This window comes from Uranotaenia lowii, chromosome 3 (assembly GCF_029784155.1).
Source record: "Uranotaenia lowii strain MFRU-FL chromosome 3, ASM2978415v1, whole genome shotgun sequence".
Taxonomy (NCBI): Eukaryota; Metazoa; Arthropoda; class Insecta; order Diptera; family Culicidae; genus Uranotaenia; species Uranotaenia lowii.
In genome coordinates, this window is record NC_073693.1 from 149328818 (window position 1) to 149342905 (window position 14088).

General features: G+C 35.7%; 1 protein-coding gene across 1 annotated transcript in view; it reads left to right on the plus strand.

Moving 5' to 3' along the window:
• LOC129758599 (putative uncharacterized protein DDB_G0282133) overlaps positions 1-14088 on the plus strand; it is a 509097-nt gene that overhangs the window by 27867 nt on the left and 467142 nt on the right. Inside the window, exon 2 of the mRNA XM_055756144.1 lies at positions 4314-5911. The gene's annotated coding sequence lies outside the window, so the exon portion shown is untranslated. The remainder of the gene's footprint in view (positions 1-4313; positions 5912-14088) is intronic.

Below are 14088 nucleotides of genomic sequence, written 5' to 3' on the forward strand. Positions count from 1 at the left end.
GTTTATAATTTCTGGTCTAGCCGGGAAACATTTTGTGCTGGCAAAACCGAATGATTCTAAAATTGGGTAATATTTCAAAACGGTATTCTTGCTAGCCTGGGGCTTGTCATATAGCTCAGTTGGCAAGTCAGTTGCTTTTTGAGCCGATGTCCGCGAGTTCGAGACCAACAGTAAACATCGAACACAGTTGTACTGGATTTATTTTTAAATAACTGTCCGCCTACTGCAACGTTGATATAAAGTCACGAATGTCATGAAGATGGTACAACGACTATAATCGAGACTTAAAAATTCTTGCTAGGCAATTTGATGGAATTATTGAAGTTGGACAAAATGAATTATACGAAAACGCAGAATTTTACTGCAACTGTTGGTTTAGTTTACTGAATTCACCGAAAAAAACATATTTCACAGAATGTTGTGGGTTTTTTCAACACAGAACACCAAGGAATATTTAAAGGAGGTAGTGCCGAGGCAGCCTTGCTCTAGTATTAGTACCGCCTGTGACGTCACTGTTGCTAATAATCTGTTAATTAATATGAAAAATTTTCCTTTTTTGATAGCAATAAAAAAAAATTGAAGATTTTTTCAACTTTGAAGGCACACAATTCTAGAAGTATTATTGTTCTTCAAGACAGGTACTAAAAAAGTTGAATGTAGTAGTTGTTTTGCTTTAATTCAGACGATTGAAGTTGCCGAGGTATCCTAACTCCAAATTGACAAAACTTGATAATTAGTTCAAAATTTTGCTTATAAATGTTGAAATCAGTTAGGTTTGAATCGTTGATAAATTAAAATAACCAAAAATAGTACTTTTCGAAATCAACCACAATCTTTTATTGGAATTTAATCAACCAAAGTTGCAATGGTTTTATTCGGGTTAATTGTTCTTAATTAGAAATTCATATGGTACACCATGTAAGATTCAAATCATGACGATGAGGTGCACTGCCATAATCTACCAATCAGACCTCTTGAAAGGGGAAAATTATTATTTTTGCTCGTTTCACATAGAGCATGACTGTGCATTCAATAACAAATTCAAGAATAATACACACTGCAGTCTATTAAACACAAAGAAACCTCATAGCACAACCAACTAGTGGCCTTACAACATAATCCGAATCAAATTGAATTTTAATTTAGTTCTTTGATGTGTTTAACTTTGAAATTTGAGTTCTACCAGTATAAACCTTTGACAGCTTGGCAACAGTGACGTCACGAAAAAAATCCAATATGGCTCTCGGCACTACCTTCTTTCAATATTCCTTGACAGAACACATAGTTTTGAAAATTTAATTGATTCAATGAGAGATTCTAAAATTTTTTTGATATTTTCTTATGTTATTCATTAACTAAGATTTAACTAAAACATCAATTCTTTGCACAGTTTATTTAAGTAATGAAATTTGCTATTTCACTTTTAGCGAGATATTCGAACAAAAGTTCAGAAACATGTTAACGTTCGAGATTTTTCGTTGAATTCAAAAAATGTCACAGATTGATGTGTTCAAATTACAATCAGTCTCCAGAGGTAAAGATATTATACAGATTGCTTTTGGCCTTTGAGCTACTGTCGATCCTGCAGTCGTTGGTAGGAACTTGAGAATAATATCTTTAGTTTTAATAATAGCTTTCAGAAAATTCAGAAGGGGGGGAAGAAATTGAGTAAAGTTCAAGGTATTGAATTAAGCAATTTTATCATATTTCTAAAAATTCAAACAGTTGAAAATGCGAAAATCAAACTGTAGAAAATCAGGATTGTACCATTTTTCATAATCGAGTTTCTTCATACTTTCGAAATTCATACTAAAATAATTCGAATTATCGATATAGTTCGTTGTTAATGGTATGCAGCTTTTGTCCAATTTGTTCAAAATTAATCATCATTGGGAATACTTTTTGTCGTGACTAATGTTGTCCAATTTCTTCCAATGGATGCCCATTTGAAAAACTTTCTTAAGGCTCAGCCACCATGTGGTAAAAGAGGCTGATATTTGTTACCAAAGCTTATTATGCGAATTTCTAATTCAAACACAATTCAATTTAGAGACGGCCCCTTTTGAGGGTGTTTTCCATATAAATCGTCTATTAACAATGAAAAAATTCATCTTTAAAACCCCAAAAACGTCGGTCTGAGTGTCTTGAATAGCGTTTATCACACCTGAATTTTTCTCAGAAACTCAAATTTTAACCGATACGAAAAATGCATTGTTCTGACGTAAAACCCTAATTGCCGCTGAAGGAATCTTAAGGTTTTGTTTATCAATTAGCACAAAAACCATGCAACAAAAACAAGAAAATTTAAAGCTGTTGTTAGATGCATTTTTTACAGCAGAAAAAAACAATATTTCATCAATATTTTTTCAGTAAAAATTTCAATTAACATGATTATTTTTGGGAAAAAGTTGGGAATACAGCTAAAATATTGTCAATATATGTCATTCTGTGCAACGACGGGTCAGGGGACAACTATTGACAAATCACCATGGTTAAGTAGCAAAACAGTTGTTCATGGAACAAAAAGTAAAAAGCAGTATTTTTCCGAACAATTAATCCAACGAATCCACTGTCGAAAAGTTTACTTCTCGACACTGGAAACAGTAATTTAGCTTGCAAACACACAGTCCACAGTACTTGATCTGTGATTTTTAGTCATTGGTATGATCGTCCACATGCGGGTGTTTGTTAAAATGCACTCATAGTAGGTAAATTAATTTACTAAATTTTTTGCATAAAATTATGTCAGCAACTTGTTGCAAAACTTTGTTTTACCATCACCCGCAGAAATTATTCAACTCTGCAAGCCTCTTTGGATCAGTTTATAACATTCAAACATTTTATCCTTATGACTGAACGGGTCTGATTGCGTACAATATTATATGTTTTCAGTTGTATTAAAATATATTTCTGGGTTTCAACTACAATAACTGAAGTTGAATTCTTGATTTGTAGATTAAATTAGTTTTTGCATAAATGCCCAGTTTCATTGAATCAATTTCTTTTTTCATTGTTTTTTAAGCCCTATTTTAGTTAATCAGATGGGTTATGAAAATTTGTTTCATCGTTTATTGGAGTTTATTTTATCAACTTCCTCGCATTGCTCTCATTACTTTTATAAACAGAAAACCACAAATATTACATTTTTAAAATAAATGTTCAATTTGCTTTAGTTTCAACTTGTCAACACGAAAAAAATTTGTGTGAATAGATGTAGAGTGCCCAGAATGACCCGACTTTTGAAAAAGTTATGCGCTGCAGGCTAAAATTAATCCTTGGCCTAGTACATGATCTCATACCAAATTTGGGCCAGATCGGATCACGGGAAGGGGTCGCTCAACGAGCCTGAAGTTTGTATGGGATTTCGAGACATTTTGTTCGAGAGGAACATGAAAAACCAGTTTCCGTCGGCCGATTTCTTTCACGGGTTTTCTTAAAGTATAAATTATGAAAAATATTTCATCTGAAGACTACATTTCGATAAGAGTTAAGATAAAAAAAAGTTATTAAGCTTCAAAAATGGGCTAACTTTTTTAACGGTGGTATTCAGCATGTTAATGAGGCGTCAATATGTTCGACCGCCTCGACTCATTAACAGTGATGAATACCATCCTTAAAAAAGTTAGCCTATTTTTGAAGCCTAATAACTTTCTTATCTTAACTCTAATTGAAATGCAGTCTTCGGATGAAATATTGGCATTGGCATGAGATCTTGTACTAGGACTAGGATCAATTTCAGCCTGCAGCGCATAACATTTTACAGGTTTTTAATTTCCCATACAAATTTGGGGCAGTCTAAGATACCTTACATTCAATCTTTCGAAAAAAAATCTCTCTAAATAATGAACTCTCAATATAAGAAACCTCCCATTTGCTAGAATTATTCCCAACTTCACAGAAACTCGACAAATTATTTTTGTTTTGTGAGTCAGACTATTTTTCATGGATGATTCCAATCCACGACACAAACTTTTTCTTGTTTCAAAAGCTATCGCAAGTGTACCTACCTACTCAATTTAATAAAATTTATCCAGAATTTAACTTTTTCATCGTCATTAGTTTGTAAAATATCAAGTGATTAATTGCTTCACTTTTGCCTAACACATTTCATCTTAAAATCTTGTTTTCAGAAACAATGTAACTCGATTAGTCCTTTTCAATATGCTCAAACGAACAGTGTTGATTGACTTCATCCTATACGAAACATTCCAATGCAAGCTCAAAAAACCTACAGATAATCAAACTCATTCTGTCCTCACTCTGCTAATGGTTGCATTTTTCTCATCTACGTTTTTCTTCTATTTATATTGCAGCTAACAACTCGACTTGCATTGCCGCCGATCAACTTGCACAACTACTGGTAGCAGAAGGGTCCAAAAATGTGACCTCCAAAACAACCCAACGACGAAGACGACAACCACGACGCCAGCAAATAAGCACTAAAATACAAACTTCTTTCGCCGAAAAGTGCATTCTCGGAACTGCATCGCGTTGCAAGCCGCCCTGGAAAGGTACGAAAACATGTGCGATTTGTGGCAAACCCAATGAAGACAGCAACAAAAAACCTAAAACACAAACTTTAAAAACCAAAACGTGCTTTGAGAAACTGGTCGCGAAATCAACGGCGAGATAGAGAGACAGTGAAAAAAGTGGCAAAACCGGAGTTTCGTTAGCTAGCCGAAATAACAACAACTTGTGGGGAAGAAAAGGGTGGTTTGAAGAAAACTGTTCAAGTTTGTTGCCAAGAAGCTGGAAGAACTTCACTTCCACTCACACATTTAGGGAGCACCACGGGTCAAAAACTGAAAGAAGAACTGCACTGCATCAACGATCGTTGGAATGGAATTTTTCCCTGTGCGCGAAATATCCGCGAATGCTCATGTGCATGTGAAAGCTTGAATGGTTTACGGGACCAAAAGCTTGTGAGAAGTTGTTCGGTCAGAAGGGGACCTTCTGGAAGATCATCATTTTTTTTGTTGTTGTTGTGACTGTAGAACAGAAACGGTTGCATCTTCGGAGTTTGAAGTGTTTCTGTGGGCTACATTTAGGACCTCGATCCAAAGTTGTTTTTTTTTCGAAAATTCAAAAATCAATGAAGATTGACCATTGCGAAACGTCGAATTCTCGGGCTGATTTATATGCATGTTGCCGTGCTTGGGGAATCAAAATCCAATTCAGTAGGTAATTCCTCTAAGAGATATGTATGAAGTTTAACCGGTTCGACCGACCACGGCCATTGATGGTATTGGTGGAAATCGATCCCGACCAACTGGTTCTAGATCGGTGTTGTTTGTACCTTTTAAGTATAGGATCGTTCCATGCGAGTCCCGTACAGGCCCTGTGTTATAAAGCTTGCTGAAACTTGTTGAACTAAACTGGAGGCGCATCAGCAGCCCCAGATCTTGTGTCTCATCCCATAAATTCCGCGGTGGGCAGACAGGAACACCGTCGTTGGCTACCCACGGAAGATTCGAAACTGGCCAGCTTGATATCCGAAAACTAAAAACAGGTGAAATTACCCTTAACAAACAGCTGTCCACAGCGCAAAATATCAGACCGGAGAGGACCGGGAAAAGTTCATCTCCCTGCAACACCTAAAAACAAAACGAAAAAGAAAACAAGGAAGCAAGAAAAGAAAGTGCTCTGAAAGTTAACTCTTACTAAACAGATTGGAGAAGCTGCATCACCCGGGGTATCACATCTTTCAGCAGCTAAAAGTGCGCGCGGTGTGTTCAAGTTACCTTTCCGGTTGCTTCGTATAATTGTGAATGGTTTTTTTGTTTTGCTGCGTCTCCCAAACGAATTTGAATGCTGTCGCCGTCCCAGACTAAGCGCAAAGACACAATCCGAGAAACGGATCCATCCAACAACAGCAACAACCCGTGTGGGGGTGCCCGGTCGAGAAATTAATGTAAGTACCTTGTATAAGCTCAACTTGAGGTAATTTCTCCATATTGTAGCTCCAGCAAACGGAAAGAAAACCGAATAGCAAAAGCAAAAAAAAAACTAAACGTATCGGAAGACGGGAGTGCAATTAATTTGACCAAGGGCCAACTTCCTAAGACGAAATGTTACAGCGGCAGGCAACTCTTTAAAGAGTGCCCCCCTTGCGTGATGGTTGGAATTTTTTCCTCTGCTCCTACGTAAGATCAAAGATCATCGCTGATCATCGATTTCATAACTCAGATTACGGCATACTATTCAGAAAAGTCACTTAACTTTAAATTAGAGAAATACACAAATTACAAAACAAATTACAAAATTACAAATTTTAAGATAAAAAGAAAGGAATGTAGTTTACATGATTTTATTCCATTTTCCAAAATATTTATACCTACTATGGATTTTTCAGGATTCTTAAGTTAAAGATACAGATGTACTCACATCACTGAAAAATACATAAAAAATAAACATTTTTATGAGAACAAAAATACGAAAAATAAAATACTGAAATACTTGTACCCTTGAAAAAATAATTTGCGCCACCCTTAAACTGAGTTTTGAAAACCTTGACTGGACAAATCTGCGCAATTTTCTAAACATAAACCTGGTAAAATTCAAGCATTTGATTTAAAAATGTTCAACCCGAAATCTGGACAATTAAAGACAAAATCAAAAAAAATATTCAGTAAAAATCAAGAAGAAAACACTTGAAATATTTCTTTATTCATCAAAAATATCAACAGATTTTAAAACGTATTTCTGGCATCAAAACACAAGTCATGATTATTTGGACAAATCTTCGTATAAAAATCCTTTAAGTTAGTGAAAATGAAAAACTGGAACAACTCAATTTGAGTATTTTGTTAGATTTAACAAATAAAGTGAATGAATCCGGGCAAAATCCGGGCTTATCCGAAGAAATCCGGGCAACCGGGCCGAACCGGACTATCTTCAAATTATGTGTCAAATATCCGGGCAAGTCCGGATAAACTGTGGCAATCTGGCAACCTTAGTCTAAACCGATTAAGGCTTTACAGAGTGAAAAACAAACACAAAAAATTTAAGTTTAACATTTAAAGGGTGATATGGTCAAAACTTGGTCAATATCAACTTGACGTATTTCTTTCAATTTTGCATTTAAAAAACCTGAACACCCCTCATTTTGAAGGTGTGTGTGTTTGTAGAATGTTGCTCCTATTTTGATTTTGGAATTCACTCTTCAGTTGTCAAAATGCCGTCTAAGGAAGAAGAGCAGCGTTTCAAAATTTTGCTCGCGCATCGCGAAAATCCGAGCTAATCGCACGCAAAGCTGGCAAAATCGCTAAAAGCTGCTGAATCAACCGTTACAAATGTAATTAATGTGTTTGGGGAACGTTTGTCGACAGCCAGGAAGTCCAGATCGGGGAGAAATCGAAAACCGGAAGCCGCTGAGATGACAGAGAGAGCTGCCGGTAGTTTCAAGCGAAACCCTTAGGGGAAAAGTTCATATAACGCCCCATGCGGCTAATACGCGCCACTCTTGTTTTGAAGAATCTGACACATTTTAAGCCTGCAAAATATTACCAATTTGTTTTAAATGCTGAGATAGGTCATGGCAAGTATGAATTTTCCCTTAAAATGCCCCTGTGTCGTGATAATTTCACAATTTAGGTTTTTCTTCATTTCGATCTAAATTTTAAAACACTTTTAATAAGGTGTCACCAAGCAGAGAAAAACGAATAAGACAATATTTTCTGACACATTGATAGAGGAGAATCTAAATTATGATTTTATGCTAAAAAATCATACTGAACTCGCTAAGGTATGCTTTTCATGGGTATGTTCTATCACGGCCCATGCGCTCTTTATAACGCGCCAATCGTAGTAGGCTGAAAATAGCATTAATTATTCAAAAAGGCCAATTTTCATTGAAAATGAACAAAAAGTCTAAAACCATATTTTGAGCGTTAATTCAGCCCAAAAAATCTATTTTTCATTTTTTGTTAAATTTCTATTAGTCCATTTTGATTTTCTTTTCAGTCAAAGTGTCTGTAAGTATTGGTGTGTTTTCGGTCTTCGGCAGCTCTCGGGTGTGTTCGGCTGCTAGGCGCGTATTGAATACACAGCGGCGCGTATTCGCAACACAGTTTTGTTCTGTGGCTTTGAATATGGTTTTTAAAAATCATGTTTTTGAAGAAACTATAGCAATTTGAGTAATGAAAAATCATATGAATTTGTAGAAAACAGTTTTCTTCAACGATTACACCCATTTTTAACATAATTTGTACGTGGAATACATAGAAAATGAGCGATGAGCTTAGGTGGCGCATAATAGGGCATGTTCCCCTACCTCTCTCTCCGAGATGCCGCAAATAAGCTGGGTGTAACGTCTACAACCGTTCATCGAGCCAAAAAAACGAGCCGGACTATCGACTTACAAGAGAGTAGTGACTCCAAATCGCGATGATAAACAAAATACGACGGCCAAAGCGCGATCCCGGAGGCTGTACACGACGAAGTTTGACTGCGTGGTAATGGACGACGAAACCTACGTCAAAGCCGACTACAAGCAGCTTTCGGGACAGGAGTTTTATTCGGCAAAAGGAAAGGGGAAGGTAGCAGATATTTTCAAGCACATGAAACTGTCAAAGTTCGCGAAAAAATATCTGGTTTGGCAAGCCATCTGTACCTGTGGCTTGAAAAGCAGCATTTTCATAGCTTCCGGGACTGTCAACCAAGAAATTTACGTGAAAGAGTGTTTGAATAAACGTCTGCTGCCTTTCCCGAAGAAACACGGTTGTTCCGTACTGTTTTGGCCGGATTTGGCATTTTGCCATTACGGTTAAAAGGCCATGGAGTGATGCGCCGCCAACAACGTGCAGGTGGTTCCCAAGGACAATAACCCTCTCAACACGCCTGAGCTCCGCCCAATTGAGAGATACTGGGCTATTGTCAAGTGGAACCTAAAGAAGACCAAAAAATACTGCTAAGGACGAGCAGCAGTTCAAGGCAAACTGGCTTTCTGCGGCGAAAAAAGGTGGACAAGGTGGCTGTACAAAATCTGATGGCAGGGGTTAAGCGTAAGGCCCGGCAATTCGGATTTGGAAGAGCGGAAGCCTAACTGAATATTTTTCCTGAATTTTATACTAATTAAACTTAAAAAAGAAATTTAATTTGATTTTTTAAATAAACGGTTTAACCGATTTACACGCATTTTCCCTTGACCAAATTTTGACCGTATCACCCTTTAACACCAAGATGGGACCCAGATGGGTGTCTAACCAATCACTTTTTTTTTAAATTTTTAATATTTGTAAGGGTCTTATTCACTTTTTTTATCTTCTTCCACTACCAATAGAATCTTCTTAAGTACTGCTGATTCGTTCTGCAGTTTCAGAGATTTCAATTTATTTTAAAAATAAATTATGAAAAAGGAAAACAGCTTAGTAGTTTTAAATTCATTACTTAACAATACTGGTTAGAAGATATAAAAAGTTATCATAAAAAGCTTAGTTCTTTTTGTATGGCACACTTTTTTTTGTAGATAACTAAGTTCCTTGTAATCAGTCATTCATTTTTTTTTTGACAGTTTTATGTTGCCTGTTAAGAATTCTATCTTAGAAATTTTGACATACACTGCCGGCCAAAAGTTTGGGATTACCCACTAAAAACATGCAAATTTTTATCGTTCATATCTCAGCTATCTTAGGGCATATTGCAAATCTTTTGATCTCGTTTGGAAGATAATGAGAGCTATTTCGGAGGTATTTTGCCTAGAAATAAAGTTTTAGTTCTGTACCATAAACTTAACCTTAAGTTAGAACATTTTCAAAAAATCGCGCTATTCAAAGCCGATCATCTCGGCATAGAGTGGACCAAATTCGAAAATTTGAGTTGCACTAGGATATTTATTCTTTACATCTCAAAATACAATAAAAAAATTTCAGCAAAAATTTAAGAATGTAAACTTAATTTATCGTCCAAAAGTTTGGGATCACCCCTCACTTAAAATGGTCAAAAGTTTGGGATCATTCTTTAGAGAACATGCAAATTTATCTCATTCATATTCTTCTCATCTAACATCGTATTGCAGATCTGAAGGGTTCATTTGAAAGCTTAGGAATTGTTGTTTTTTCATAAATTCATTCAAAAGTTAGATTTCAAAGCGATAACCATAAAAAATTCACCTGAAATTAGTTGTTTTTTTTTATTTTCATTTATGGTTTTGAATTTTTAATGGTTATAACTTGAAAATATAATTTTTGAATGAATTTATGAAAAAAAAACAATTCCTAAGCTTCCAAATGAAACCTTCAGAAGTGCAATACAATTTAAGATGAGAAAGATATGAATGAGATAAATTTGCATGTTTTTAAAAGAATGATTCCAAACTTTTGGCCGATACACCATACAAAGAGGTGATCCCAAACTTTTGGACGATAGCTTAAGTGTCTATATGATTAATTAAAAGTACATTCTTAAATTTTTGCACAAAATTTTTGTACTGGTTTTTTGAGAAGTAAAGAATAAGGATCCTAATGTAACACAATTTTTGAAATTTGGTCTATCCTATCCCGAGATGATCGGCTTTGAATATTAAGTGCGATTTTTTGAAAATGTTCTAACTTTAGGACAAGTTTAAGGACAAAAAACTTAAACATTATTTCTGGGCAAAACACCTCCGAAATAGCTAGTTGATTATATAAAAAATTACTAATTCAATTTAAAAATGCTATGCTAAATTCAAAATATTATCTTTAGTAGAGGGACATTTTTTAATAGTAGAAGGTACCACAGAAAAAAACAGTACGAAACTAAAGTTAAATTCGTTGGACACATTTTAATTGGAATTTCAAAAAATCAGTATTCCTTAGTACGAAAATTTGGTAGCCTCCTGTCTCGAGGATATTATTTACTTAAATTTACTATAGTTACTAGATTATGAATGGAATGTCTCAAGAGTTTCGAATGGCTGGGACGTCGCTGGTAGATAAGGCTGCTGGTTTACTGGGCCCATATTTTGTGTTTTTTTCTTGTTTAAAGAAAATGATGTATAATTTATTGTAAAGTTAGCATTCAAGATTCTCCGGATTTGTTCAGACATGACTGGATTTTTAAAACAAGTAGACAAGCAAATTAAATATTCGAAAACAGGTCCGCATTCTGCTAGACCTCGTTCACATTATTAAAAAAAACTAGAAAACTCAAATTGGGCTTAATTTTTTTTGACCAATTTTATTAAATTTATTATTATTAGTTTGAAAAATGATTTAAACGCTTCAGACGAGCATCAGTAGAAATAAAGTGTTTTATTTTTCCTCATTTTCCTCTGGATTTTTTTTTTCGAATAATCACTGAATTCTGCTTTGATTTGACTTTATTTTCTGTTAATAAATTCGAAATAGAGTGCCCAGATTTTAGAGAAAATGTTTCTCCATTTACTCAACACGTAAAAATAAAGGAAAACAAATATGGAATGCTTACTCTGGGGCTCTGGGGGTCTCCCTTAACTTCTATTAGAGTGTAACTATTCGAAATAGTATTTCACAAGAGACCCCTAAGCTGTTTGATTTTACGTTTTCATTCCGATTTTATAGTTTTAATTTCCTTTCCTAGATTTCTAGAACTCAAAGTAGTAAGATTTATGTAATTTTGAACTTTTCTTTTTTGGTGACCCACGATTCCCCATCATTTTTCTAAATCTAAAAAATGCCATAAAGATGGTAAAACGACTATAATCGAAACAAAAAAAAAAATATTGCTTTTTTTAAATCAGTCAGAATTTGGGGGAAATAACTTATTAAAAATAAAAAAAAAATTGCCTTATGATACCTTGAAAATGTAGAAAACCATACCATTTTTTATTTTCATTTTATCTTTTAAAATAAAGAAGTTATGGAATAACGAAAAAAAAGTGGCCCATGATTCCCCACTCTCCCATACATTTTACTCATAGCGTTTACGAGACAATTTGTGACCAAAATACAATCTTTGAACCGCCATAACTTTTGTGTTTTAAGTCTAATTGAGTTGCAGTCTTCGGGTGAAATTTTAGTCTGATTTAAATTTTAATAAAATCAACATAAACAAGCAATCGAAAGGTAAAGAATGGCAAATTTGCAGCATGATATCACGAACACTACCAGCGGCAAAAAGGACTATATCGTCAGTGATGTAGCCATCGCTAATGTTGACGATAACTCCGGTTTGGGAATTCGTCAAATTTTCCGGGGTTTTGCAGATTTAGAAAAAAAAACTAAAAGAAAACGTCAGTAACTTGTTTTGTTTCGATTATAGTCGTTTTAACATCTTAATGTCATTCGCGACTTATATTAACGATGAAGTTGGCGGACAAGTCATTGAAAAACTTATCCGGTACAACTGTGATCGATATTTACTCTTGGGCTCGAACTCACGGACATCGGCTCAGAAAGCAACTGACTTGCCAACTGAGCTATATAACAAGCCCATCAGTTACTTTGTAATGTTATAAAGCTTTGCCAAAGAGGTGCATATATTTATTAAATGAAATTTTATTGAAAAAACATTTTTTTTTTACGATCATCATGAAAACTACACACTCTAATTTCTCAACACTTTGTGATTAGTACATAACAGGTTTCTTGTAGATCGTACCTCATATATTATTATTCAGTTTCAAAAACGACACAAATGCGGATGTCAAATATTGAAAAGTTTTTTCAAAATATATTTTTATAGTTTGAGGATATGTTTTGCTCTATTCAGTTACACCAAAGAGATACTTGAAATGGAAAGTATTTTCCTCAAGAGCCCTGCATGGTGATTGTGAAACTATTTCACATCGTCAAAATCTGATCATCTCGCTGCTGCTGGTCTTCTGGAACCTGGCAAACAAAGAAACGCCCCGCGGATGTTGCGGGTGATGTCTGATGCCGATGCCGCGATCCGTGATCCACGATGGAAATGTGTGTTCGGCCAAACAACAATAGAAACCGTCAACCGCCGTCGTTCTTCGTCGTCGGCAATATCTGGAGCATATAAAGTGCAATAATAGCCGACCGACCGACCTACCGAGTGAGCGAGTGAATGAGTTAAGCCGAGTTAAGCGTCTCGTCGTGAATTGTTCGATTGTGTGAAACAAAGAGATCTCAACAACACGGTGCAGTTTTTGTTGGCAATATACCTACCTATTTATTACAGCTCCTGAGGCGATGTGCATGAATCTCATATGATACCTCGGTGGGAAATTCGAAACTTTGCAGGAAATGGTGCTAGGTTAGAAAAGTCTTGAAAAAAAAATATAAGAAAACAGAAAGCACGGTGCTTTATTGGATGACTCCGGAGAAGAGTTGGTTCAAAAGGCACTGTTCGCATTTTGATCAAACGTCATTTTCTGTATTATCTCCTATCAAACCTTCCCAAATTTGGCAAAAAATAATACTTGGAAAATTTTTCACTTTTTTCCTTGGAAATTGGGTGGCACTTTCCAACTGCACCCATAGAAGAGGTAACAGAAATCCAATGCCTCTTTAGCAAATCTCTGTGCCGATAATGCTCTGAAATGTGCACTGTGCCGAAGACGGTATGTTTGAAAAACCGTAACTGGCATAAGGACTCGGCTTCCAACCAAAATTATTCATGACCACTACATTCAAGCGAAACAAGAAAAACATTTTATGGGATTTCGTTCCTATTGGATAATCCATCCCAGAAACAAGAAAATAAAAATAACAACCACAGCGCCGTGGGGAGATTCGGTCTCAAATCACCATTCAGATCGTCTTACCAGTCCGACATCTTAACCAGTGCACTATTCGAGCTTCATGCAGGACGAGGGATATTTGTCATAGGCTTTCTGTCACCGATCAATCACAAAAAAAACGCACAACGGCGGCTTCCCGGCGTTTGGCCTCCTTTCAATGCATTCCTTTGTCTTTTGATGGAAACGGGAAAGGGAACGGGAGTGAAGGAAACGGGAAACCCATTGAATGAGAACTGTGTTTGCTTACTGCCTGCTATTACATACACACGCTACATATACACAGCTGCTAAAGCCGGGCAGCATTGCCGGTAAATTGAAGGAATGTTTTTGTTGTTGCTTTTGCTACATACACACGCACAGCTTAGCCGTGGTTGTTTGTCGGGGGATTGAATTGAAGCAATGTTTTTTTGATGCTTTTACTG